The sequence below is a fragment of the Corvus moneduloides genome, chromosome 3 (assembly GCF_009650955.1).
Source record: "Corvus moneduloides isolate bCorMon1 chromosome 3, bCorMon1.pri, whole genome shotgun sequence".
Classification (NCBI taxonomy): Eukaryota; Metazoa; Chordata; class Aves; order Passeriformes; family Corvidae; genus Corvus; species Corvus moneduloides.
The window spans coordinates 2771976-2784014 of record NC_045478.1 but is presented as its reverse complement, the minus strand read 5'-3'; the positions used below and the strand labels follow the sequence as shown (position 1 = coordinate 2784014).

Genomic DNA, 12039 nt, shown 5'->3' with positions numbered 1-12039 from the left:
CTGGGATAGTGGAAGGTGTCCCTGCCCATGGCAGGGGTTTGGAACGAGGTGAACTTTAAGATCCCTTCCAACCCAAACCATTCCGTGACTCTACAAGATGAGGAATGATTGCTGGAAGGCACAAGGACCAGGTGAGGATGGAGCCCTTTAAAGGCCGGTGACATGGTGGGCGGGTTGTGGAGATTGCATCAAGCCCCTAATGCTCTTAGTGCTAATCCATTAATGCCTCAGCATATAAGGCAGTTACTTCTCTCTTAGACCGATTTTGGGTCCAAGGGGATTAGGACAGAAGGTCTCTCATCTCCTATGCTTGTGTTGTGCAGCACACCCAGCATTCCTTGCATCTGCTGCACCTTGGAGGGTGGAAAAATGCACTTCTGAAACTGCATTACCCACTGCAGGTGCAACTGTGGCAAGGCCAGAGATTTATCCTCAGCCCAGCAAAGCTCAGCTGGCTCCCAACAGCAATGTGAGACCCTGATCTCAGAGCCCACCACACTGAGAGCGTGGTCAGAGCAGGGATGTCGCCGTGTGCATCTGCTGCTCGTGTCCCAGCACTGAGAGATGGAGCTCTGAGGAGACAGCAGGGGCTGTGCTCCAGCTGAGATGAGCACAGCCAAGCCTGGCAAAGCTCCAGCTCCCCTTTAGGCTCACCCAGAAGACCTGTTGCTGATGGAGGGTTCTGCTCCCACTGTGGCGAGCCTGGGGTTGGTTTTAAAGAGGAGCCCGGGCAGAAGGTGAGGTCTGGAAGATGCTTGAGCATCCCACATCTGTCTCTTACATCTGTGATGGACAAAAGCAAGGTAATGTCACTGCCAGTCAAACCTCCACACAATCGGTGTTTTGAGACCAGTGGTTCTGGCCTCTAACTCCTGGCCTTGCACAGGACACCCCAACAATCCCACCTGTGCATCCCTGAGAGCCTTGTCCAAACACTCCTGGAGCTCTGGCAGCCCAGACCGTTTCCTGGGGAGCCTATTCCAGTACCCAATCACCCTTCTTTCATTGACACACATAGTTTAATGCATTTATACAGCTGCATTTCAGGACAAAACACAGTTTTCAGGCTTCTTTGGTTTTCAGGTGTTTCTATTTTTGTAAAATCCAGCAGCAAATGAAGAGCTTTCTCAAGCGACCCTGCAAGGCTGAAACAGGATGTGTGTTTGGTGAGGAAAGAGGAGAGATTTGGCAAAGAAATAACTTCAGTCTCAATGGCAAAGAGCAATCTGTCTGCAGCTGCATTTCAGAAGTTTCTTGACTCCCCTCATGCAGTCCTATAGAACAGAAACATGGGATGGTTTGGGTTGGAAGGGACCTTTAAAGTTCATCCAGTCCAACCCCCTGCAATAAACAGGCAAATCTTCAACGAGATCAGGACAGTCTTGCTAACACCCAGGCTTTTAGGCCTCCTGGAAGCTGGTCACTCACCATTGGGATCATCTGAGCAAAGCAGTCTTAGAGTGCAGTCTGCCTAAAATTGTACAATTCTGATGTGTCACCATACACACAATAAAAATTTCATTTACTCCGGAAATTATTTTGGTAGAGAGCAGAAACTGATAACTGAGACAAGGAGATCTAGGCTCGTTCTGTTCTCCTGGGCAGCACAGTTACCTCTTGATGAACACCTCAAAGAGGCTGGGACTGAGATCCTTCCACTACATGGAAAATAACTCCATAGAGAGAAAGCAAGGCCCTGTTCAGGAGAGGAAAACACAGGAGGAGGTTAAACATCTCCTGGAAATGAGGTGCTGGATCATATTCCTCTGGGAACAGGGAGTAAGTGATTTGCCCAAAGTAAACCCAGTTGTACCACACTCAGTTTTTTCTGAGTGACCCAAGAGCCTTGGTAATTTCACTGTTAAGTGTAAAACCTTTCCATAATGGATTAGAAACAGGTGCTAATAATATCCAAACATAAGGAGGGATTTATGGGAGTCAAAGGGATTGGTTTCAGCAAATTTTTCCTGTCTTCTGCTAAATTTCTCCTCGAGGGGCAGGAGGTGTTTGTTAGTAGAGGAGGGGATTAGAAAAGGGGACCCCTGGGTTTGTTGCATGACCTGCTGCTGTGTCATGTTCTCTGGGTTTTTGAGCTCAAGACCTTACAGAACTCTTTATCTGGGGAGGAAATAGGGTCAGAACAGCCACTGTGGTGAGGAGCAGGGACCTACAGCTTTAATGTATTAAAAAGGCTGGAATCTGGGTTGTTATCCACCCTGGTGCTTTCTCTCTCCTGTAGACTTTACTGGGGTTCAGCCTTGAATTTGAGCAGAGCTCCCAGCAGGAGTTTTTCCAAGCCTAACACGTTTTCCAAAATGCCTTTTCCCCCCTGCATTCTCCCTTAACACTTAATAAAAACTCCTCAGCCACCTTGGTGGGTGAGTCTATTTTCATTAATGCCTGGAAGTTACATGGAGATTTACAGGTAAAACAGGCCAGGGAGGCTGCCAAAACACAATTAATTATAATAAACAATTAATTATTAAGATGGTCTGGGAGGAGAAAAGTGCTGGAAACCCCACTCCAAGCGATGCTGTGTAATCTCCTTTTGGAAAAACCCCAGTCAACCACGGCAGCGTGAGGTCAAGCTGATCATGTGCAGCTTTAGGTGACAAAGCCATTGCATGGGGTAAAGCTGGAGAGATTCCCCCTATTCTGATGATAAACAGCCACCAATCCCTCGGGAGATTTAACATGACACCTGCCTGGGTTTACAGCCTGCAACGTGTGGAATCCTCACACATGGCTGAAATCAGTTCCTTTTTTTGAGTCTCGGAGGGAATGGGGTGAGGAAGGAGGTGGGAGTGCAACACACCAAGGGAGAGTCTTTTTACACCACTGTTGTTGTGGTCTTGTCTTTTGGGGTGTTATTTTGGACCAATCATGCAGAATTTTAGATTTTTCTGTGGTTACAACCATTGAATAATTGCAAACAGCCTCTGGTCTTTCATCAGTGGGGCGAGAGTCACTTGCAGGGCTAATTCAGAGCTGGCTGAGCTTTCCCTGTTTCCCTTCACGTAGAAGAAACAGAAGCACCTGAAAGTAGGTAAGAATTTCTGGGGCTTCTTATTATTGGCCACACCTCATTTAGGATTATAGGATTCACTGAATAAACTCAAACATTGAACTCTTTATGCTTCTACTGCATGTTTTACATATGATGTTGTTCCTCCTGGATGAGACACAGTCAACAGGGCCTGGAAAATGGTTCAGCTCGTTTTAAAGCAAGGATTCCAGAGGTGTCTTCCTGGAAGGAATAGTACCACTTATTGCATGGCTTGGAGCAACCTGGGATAGTGGAAGGTGTCCCTGACCACAGCAGGGGGTGGAACGAGATGAGCTTTAAGGTCCCTCCCAACCCAAACTGTTCTGGGATTCTGTGATAGTTATTCTGTGCTACAGTCAGTTTTCACTCTAGGATGCAGAAAGATTTTGGAAAGTGCTTATCCTCGTGTATGACTGGGCACAATGAGAGTAGGCACCCATCCCATGTAATTCCAACTCTCCATTCCAGAGGTATGGAAATCTGAGCTAAAATCTCAGATTTCACTTATTCCCTGGAGAGATGAAGTCATCCTTGAGGGTAATCATGGAGTCACGGAATATCCTGAGTTGGAAGGGACCCACAAGGATCATTGATCCAGCTCCTGGCCCTGCACTGGATGTCCAACAATCCCACCCTGAGCCTGAGAGTGTTGTCCAAACTCTCCGGGAGCTCTGGCAGCCTCGGGGCTGTGACCATTCCCTGGGGAGCCTGTTCAGTGCCCAAGTGGGAACGGAGCCTAAGAAAACACAATAGTTTTGACAAGGAGGCATCATCCAGGGTGAGGATGTTGAGCTCGGCATTAGGACATTTGGGATCTGCACTTGGATTTACTGTGGGGAAAAATACCAGAATAGGAAGATGCCTCTTCTCCACTGAAAGGATGCAACCAATGAAGGAAGAATAACACTTACCCTCCCCTCTCTGGGGTTGTGATTTTTATCATTCCTTATAACTTATAATACACTTTAAGAGTCCCTGATGAAATATACAAAACTTTGTCCTGGATACTGAATTGGTTTTTTTCCATCCATGAGGGATTTTTCAGGTTGGGAGAGGATTTTGCACTCAGTCTGATTTAATTATTAGATATTAGAGGCTGGAGACTTAAAACTTGGGCTTCTGTGATCAGAGAAGGCAAGAAAACCTTTGCCACCAGGAGCCAGCTTTTCCCTGCGCCCCAGCTCCTGGCTGGACAGAGGAAGAGGAGGAGGCACTGAGTCAGGCTGGGTGAGCAGCAGAGACCATGATGCAAAACTCCCCATCACCAAACCTGCAAGAGGAACAAGAGGAAAAAAACATCTTTAAAACCTCATTAGTTAATCATCGTCACCGCAGATGGTGCCCAGCTGTAAGCTCCTTTCTGCTCACCCTAATCCCATTCCAAGCAGCTCCCCTTGCAAGAGGAGCCTGTTGGCTTTGTTATCTGGAGAAGTGGCGAGCATGGGAGCACCTGGTAGTGGGGAGAGCTGCCTGAGGGGGAGAGATGTAAAGCTTTAGGAGGGGAGGTGGGGGCCCATCTCCCTGCGCAGGCAGGGGCTGAGCAGAAGCATCCCACCCTTGGCTCCCAGGGCTGAGGAGCAGGAGCCAGAGGAATTCTCTGCTTGGCTTTTGATCTCCACTGTCAGTGCTCGAGGAAGGCCTGACCTGGGATGGATTATTGACCTGAGCAAAGCTATGTACCTGGATTACCTTCACTGTGGTGAGTGGAATCTGCCTCCCTCTGTCCCTTTCTAAGCTTTTAAATCAACACTGGGAAAAGGAGCAACAAGGGAGGTACTGGAGGATTGATGTTAACGCTGACTGCCTTTTTTCAGCAGCTCTGTCATCCTTTTTGATTTGTTTCCTAGTAGGAAATTGGGATATTGCTGATTACGTGGGAGAAATGGGTGCCTGTGATAAACAGGAATTCTGCTTACAGGGAAAGGTTCCTGATGGGAACAAGCCATAGCTGGTGGCTGTACTTTGCTCTGTTGAGCAATGCAGATGTTATCCCTGGAAGGCCTCCAAGGGCTGTGTTTGTGTTTTCCTGGGAGGCTTTGCAGTGGGCTCTGTGTCCATCCTTTTTGAGACATTTCCCAAGAAAGCAGGTCTCCTTTCTGACCAGAGCTGGATTCTGGTTTTTCTGATGTAACTTGCTGCAGCCACTTAAAGTCTCTGCTGCTATTTAGGGACAGCAGGAGATTGAGTGGATCAATCCCATAAGAAGATCTGTGCTCCTGTGCATGGAGAGGGGACTCCTGTCCATTTTAAGTAGTGCTGCCCAGGCAGGGAGCCAGGCTTGCTCCAGGCCCTGATGGGAGAGATGTCACTGTCACCACAAGCCCAGTTGGAATCTAAACCAGAACTTTTACTCTGATTTACTCTGTAAGATCTGAATAACCACAAGGCCTTTTTTTTTCTTTTTTTTTTATTTTGTTGGCAGCCCCTCAGTCCCTCTAAGCACAAGCTAAAAGGGGGGGCCTTGTGTTTTCTGGCTAACACGAGTCCCAGGTCATTAACCCTTGACAGTTCTTTGGTGAATTACTATCAAAAAATGAACTGATTTCTTGGGCTGAAGAGAGATTCACACAGTTGATGACATAAGGGTCATTTAGATCATCAAACGTGACCATTTGAATAGAACATAGCCTTGAATTTCATCCTGTAGCTCCTTTGCTTTCTGACCTTTTCACATTGCATTAAGAAACTCATGCCAGGACCACATAAACTGAATTAATACAGAAAGGAAGGTGAGAAGGGATATAAATTCACCAGGAGGCCACAGGTCAGCATCCCACTGAGACTCTGAGGTGAAGAACGCAGCAATCCATGGTTGCCTCTGCTGAGAACCCAACTGATTCTACCTGTCTTTTATGGAAGGATGTTTTCTGGTGCCCATATCCCTGATCTGGGAATTTCTGCACCTCTGTGGCTCTTTTGTTTGGATCAGGATTTGTATTTGCTTGTAGCATCTGAAACTCCAGTTGGTTCTTGGCCTGGCTGCAATCACTATGAGTTACTGGTTGTGCTGGTGATTGATTTCTCTTTATCTTCCATGTCTTCTACTCCCCCAAATTGCTCCTTACAGCAACTGAGGGCACAAGATAATGTTTCCATCTCTTGCTGGTTTTTTTGCTTGTGGGTTTTTCCCCCCCTGCTTCACTGGATCTCCTTTGGCTCTTTTTTGGAGCTTCAGTAAGTCTTTTTCTCCTCTCTTTTAATTTATTTCCCTGTAATTAAGGCTGTCTTCTTATTGTGCTTTGAAGAAACACAAACCATTGGCCAAGAGGTGAGTTTTATTGCTATCAATTGTTAAAAGTAATTCGTGCCCATTAATGTAGAAGAGGGACAAACCTCACATTTAAGTATAAAATGACATTTATAAGGCTTAGGTGGTTTAAATATATTTTAAATAATTTTGGAGAGATAAACAATGCATCTTTTAATCTCTTCCCTTCATAGTGTTATTCTTTTCCCCCTACCAAAAAAAAAAATCTTTTTTTCCCACTCAGTCTAGTTTTAAATAACCTGTAGGAAGGGGCTTCCACTCCTTCATTTGAAGGTTATTCCAATCTAAATGACCTCACTTGCCCTTTTCTCAGTTTTATCCTATCACATCTATTTTTACCCTCTTGCTCTACATTAAGCTGTTCCCCTGCATGCCTGGGAAGAGGAAAAATTACAGCCTTAACATTCTGACCACTTAGAGAATGAAAAATACAGGAGAAAATCAAGACCCAGGTGCCTGGCTACTGCCATAAACGTTGTTCCAGAAAGGACCTGATTTCATCTCTTTGTGCAGTGCCTCCACTCCTCATCTTCCCCTCAGCATAACTTATCTCCTGGCTCCCAGTCATTCCTCATTGTTCACTTCCAAGGGCTGAGAGCTCTCAACAATCGAGATCCTACTTTTTCCTTGGATCTTGGCTCCCTCCTGCCTGCCAGCTCTTGAGTTTTCCCCCGGGCATTAGTTGGCCAAGCAATGTATATTTAGTTCTTTCAACATTTTGTTTTCTCCCTCCTTCATCTCACCAACCCCTCAATCACTCTGCTGCTTTTCTCCAAAACCTCTCAAAATTGGCAGCATCCTGCAGGCTTGTGGTTGTCCAGTGCTACCCTGAGTCTTCCTCCTCCTGCAGGGCATGGAAGTCGAGCTTGTTGCCTGACTTTTTTTGGTGTTTCCGCTGACGTTGGTGCCCTGGATTGTGAGAAGGATCTGGTGTGTGCTTAAGGGCTTAGAGGGAGAGGTGGGTTATGGAGAAGGGAGAGCAAATGCTCCCATGGCTGTTTCCAAGCAGCTCACCTGGAAACAGTGGAATTGTGTCAGAAATTGGCTTTGTCCCCCTCTCTTTGCTTTAATGCAGAAGTGAAAATCATGATATCGAGGCCAAGGAGACAAAGGTCGTGTTCCTACTGCTGTCCCAATGACCAAGCAAGTAGTACTGGGCAGATTACTTGATCCATCAGGACCTCAGTTTTCCTTTTAGCCTTTGTCTCTTCTGTCTGATGCTCTGAGAAATTGTGGATACCCAGTCCTGGAAGTGTCCAAGGCCAGGTTGGACGAGGCTTGGAGCAACCTGGGATAGTGGAAGGTGTCCCTGCCCATGGCAGGGGGTGGAAGAAGATGATCTTTGAGGTCCCTTCCCACCCAAAGTATTCTGATTCTATGATCTGAAGAGGAGGCTCAGGGGGGACCTTATCACTCCCTCCAACTTCCTGACAGGAGGTTGCAGTGAGGTGGGGTCAGCTTCTCCTACCATGACTACACTGAGAGGTCCAGAGGAAATGGCCTTAAGCTGAGACGGGAGATTCAGATTAGATATCAGAAAAAAATTTTTTCACTGTTTGTGTGGTCAGGCATTGGGAGGGGCTGTCCAGGGAGGTGTTTAAGGAATCATCATCCCTGGAGGTGTTTAAGAGGTGTGGATCTGGTACTGATGTGGTTTTAGTGGTTTAGGGGCTACAGTGGCAGTGCTGAGCTGATGGTTGGACTGGATGATCTTGAAGGTCTTCCAGCCCTGATGATTCTATGATTCCATGATCCAGCGACGGCAATGCAGCACGGCCTGGATGTTAGCCAGAAAATGTTGGGGTCCCTCCCCCTGCCGTGTAGCCCTGGGAGAGGGGCCCTGAGGGCACAGACACGGGGCTTCCCTGCCCCTGCTCAGCCTCGTTCCCATTGGTTGGTTTGTGTTCCCTGCGCGGGCAGAAGGACCCTTGGTCCCGTGACTGGAACAGTTCCTCAGCAGAGCTCCGGCCATGCGGCTGGAGAAATAAACATCTCTGAAACAGCTATCAAGAATCTGTCTGTCCATATATATTTCCTTTCCACGGGACTCCTGGTTTGATATATGCGTGTTGCAGTATCCCCACTGCAACAAATGGTGGAGAATTGTGAGCAGAACGATCCCCGATCCCTAAGCGACTGATTTGTGTGAGTAAACCCTGGAAACTTTGGATTCCTCTTCTTGGTTTTGCTTTGCTATTCCGTATCTAAACTATGGAGGAACAGTGGGAAGACTCTTGGCTCTCCGAGCCGCATATGGACATTTATCTTAAACTTAAAATGATTCTTGAACAACGATTTGTAAATTTTAGCTTGATTCAAGCTCAAAAAGAACTGAAACACTTCCTGGCATGGTTGTTTAATAACTTTTTCTATGTTTCTTGGGATTTAATTCTTACCAAGGGCTTTTGGAAAACCGTTTGGACACAGTTAATACTGGAGTCAAAATATATGCCGATGGAAGAATATTTTCGTGAATATTATTTAGTTACCGAGACTGTTGAGCAATGTCAGCTGTGTCCTGGCGAAGGGAAGCCTGGCGCAGGGACCGTGCGGCCCAGGCCACGTGCACCAAGCGCTCTGCGAGCAGCAGCGAGGCAGTTCCCGCGTGCGGGCGGAGCCACGCGAGCCGCAGTGTCGGTGGTGGAGCGGGGAGCGGCGGGACCCGGCGGTGCCCGCCCAGCCCTGCGCAGCGCGTGGTGGAGCGAGCCCTGGGAACGCCCGGCCGAGAGAGGCGGCGCGCAGGCGGCGGCTGGCGGCGATGGCGGTGGAACGGAGCCGCGCCGAACCGAAACACGCGCTGGAGCAGGGCGCGGGGGGGTCGTCGCTCGGGGGCCCGGCCGAGATGTGGGTGCAGCGCTCGGCAGCGGCAGCGAAGCTGCGACCAGAGGAGGCGACGCACGGAGAACTGAGCGGCGCGGCCCGGCCCGGCCCGCGCAGCCCCGAACGCGACCCCGGGAAGAGCGCGCAGGCACCAGCAGCCCCGACAATTCCAACACGGGAGCGACCGAAAGAGAGAGCAAAGACGCAGCGAGACAGAAAACAGCAGCCACTCGGAAAAAGGAAAAGATCATAGTAACTAAGACCTTAGGGATAGTAAAATGGTATAATGTTAAGCAAAATTATGGTTTTATAACAAGGTGTGACAACCAGCAAGACATATTCGTGCATAGAACTGCTATTAAAAAGAATAACCCTGGAAAATGCATCCCAAGCTTGGGAGATGGAGAGGTGGTAGAATTCAAAATTATACGAGGTAGAAAAGGGTTACAAGCATCGCAGGTCACTGGGCCTGATGGTGTTTCTGTGAAAGGCAGTATATATGCAAAAAATCGTAGTCATGTTAGACAATATCTCCATTGTAAGCCCCCCCTACAGTTTCCCTTTCCTAATCCCACCTTTCCCTTTTACCCTATGTCCTATTACCCCCAGTGTATTCCCAATCCGTTTTTTCATCCATGGTTTCCCTCACAAAACCATGCTTTTGCCAACTGTTTCCCCAAAAATCCCTTTCCAATGCCGAGTGGGGGATGAAAAGGGGGAGGGAAGAAGTTAAACCCTCTCCTGCCTCAGTTTCCCCACAAAGCATGCTCAGAGAGTTCTGTCTCCCTTCTGTCAGCCCTAAGATGTTCCACAGAATCTGATTGGACATTTAAAGACTCAGGAGGGTGGCTTGTTTTGTCTTGAAACGGTTCTTGTTATGTTTATCCAGTTGTTTTCATTCTCCTTTTATTAAAATAAAACGGGTGAGGTGTTGGGGTCCCTCCCCCGCCGTGTAGCCCTGGGAGAGGGGCCCTGAGGGCACAGACACGGGGCTTCCCTGCCCCTGCTCAGCCTCGTTCCCATTGGTTGGTTTGTGTTCCCTGCGCGGGCAGAAGGACCCTTGGTCCCGTGACTGGAACAGTTCCTCGGCAGAGCCCCGGCCATGCGGCTGGAGAAATAAACATCTCTGAAACATCTAGCAAGAATCTGTCTGTCCATATATATTTCCTTTCCACGGGACTCCTGGTTTGATATATGCGTGTTGCAGGATCCCCACTGCAACAAGAAAAGGGAGGCTGGCTCACGTTGCGGCACCCAGAGAGCAGAGGTGACTCTCTGTGTGCTCACACCTGATCCCAGCAAGTCTGTTCCTGCCCGAAGGCCTGGGCCTGTGCTGCCTGGCCGTGTCAATGTCCCAGTGTGTGCATTCCCCATCCAGCCTTGGAGCACTGCTGGAATCCAACAGAGTAATATATCAGTAGAAATTATACCTGCTTGCTCAATAGACATGGTGCTCATCCCAGAGCCACCTTGTGCCAGTTCTGCTCTTTAACTAACATGGTTTTTTTGACTTTTTATCCACGTGCAGTCAGTAAAGCTGTGAGAATTCTTTCCTGCCTGATGGAATCGTGTACAGGTGCCAGTTAACCTCCAGTTTCCATTCTGGGTTGCACTGGGTAGGACTGGGAGTGACAGAAGTGCAGAGCCCAGAGAGCAATGGGACTGGCAGGTAATAAAAATAACCTGCAAAGTTGTCACCTGGGGAAGGGGCTGGAGCACCAGGAGTGGCTGTGGGAGCTGGGAGAGGGGCTCAGCCTGGAGAAAAGGAGGCTCAGGGGGGACCTTGTGGCTCTGCACAACTCCCTGACAGGAGGGGGCAGCCAGGGGGGTCGGGCTCTGCTCCCAGGGAACAGGGACAGGATGAGAGGGAACAGCCTTAAGCCAGGGGAGGTTTAGATTGGAGAATAGGAACAATTTCTTCCCCCACACAGTTGTCCAAGCCTGGCACAGCTGCCCAGGGCAGTGGTGGCATCCCCATCCCTGAAGGGGTTTAAAACCTTGTGGTTGTGGCACTTGGGGACATGGGTTAGTGGCCTTGGCAGTGCTGGGGGAATGGTTGGACTCGATGATGTTTGAGGGCTTTTCCAACCTAAATGATTCTGTGACCTAAATGTAGAATATTTGATCGAGTGTTACTAGGGAGAAACACATTTGCAGCAACTTTTGGTACTAAAACTGCACCTAAGAATAATGAGGCCACTACAGCTGCTTCAATAAGTTGCAACAGTTTGGTGGAACTTTTTGCCCTACTTCTGGGAACATTCCCAGCTGCATCAAAGTTTGTTTGAAGTTGTCCCATACCAACTGCTCCCAGGCTTCTCTTGCGTTTAGCATTCTTTCTGCATTAGCTGACCAGACTTACTCACCAGGTGTCATCCTCAATTCTTGACTGCATAAGCCAATCTCTTGTCACTGAGATGTGGCCATGAGGCCTGGCAGAGAGGGAGTTCTGACTTGCCCTCCACAAATACCTCAGCGAGCCCATGAGCACATTTGGCAGGTGCCCTTGCCATTAAGGTTCAGGCAAAGTGAACACTGAAGTCAGAGAAACATGGCCCTTGGCCAACCCATGGAAAAAAATATCGGCATAGATAATCCCAGGTATTTTTTGCAGTACTTTTCCAGACCTATTCCCATTCGCTTGGCGATTCACTACCCATTTCAACATGCTAGCACTTTAAGCTTCCTCAGAGGCATGCAAAGCCTCTTAATAAATAATCTTGCTATTCCTTATCACATCTGCCTTTGAGTGAGACGCAGGACAAATGGAACAGTGTCCCCATCCGAATCCAGGTCAGGATCAGACGTAAGCTGCGAAATGGTGGTAGTGAGGGGCTGAGCGATCGCTGCAGTGTTACATAAGCTCTGCTTTAGCTCCAACACGGTTTACAAGATCTGTGGTTTT

At 48.4% G+C, this 12039-nt stretch overlaps 1 protein-coding gene across 1 annotated transcript in view; it reads left to right on the top strand.

Moving 5' to 3' along the window:
• Window positions 1-4479: 4479 nt before the first annotated feature.
• Window positions 4480-12039, top strand: part of RP1L1 (RP1 like 1) — a 48629-nt gene continuing 41069 nt past the window's right edge. The window contains exon 1 of the mRNA XM_032104977.1: window positions 4480-4745. The gene's annotated coding sequence lies outside the window, so the exon portion shown is untranslated. The remainder of the gene's footprint in view (window positions 4746-12039) is intronic.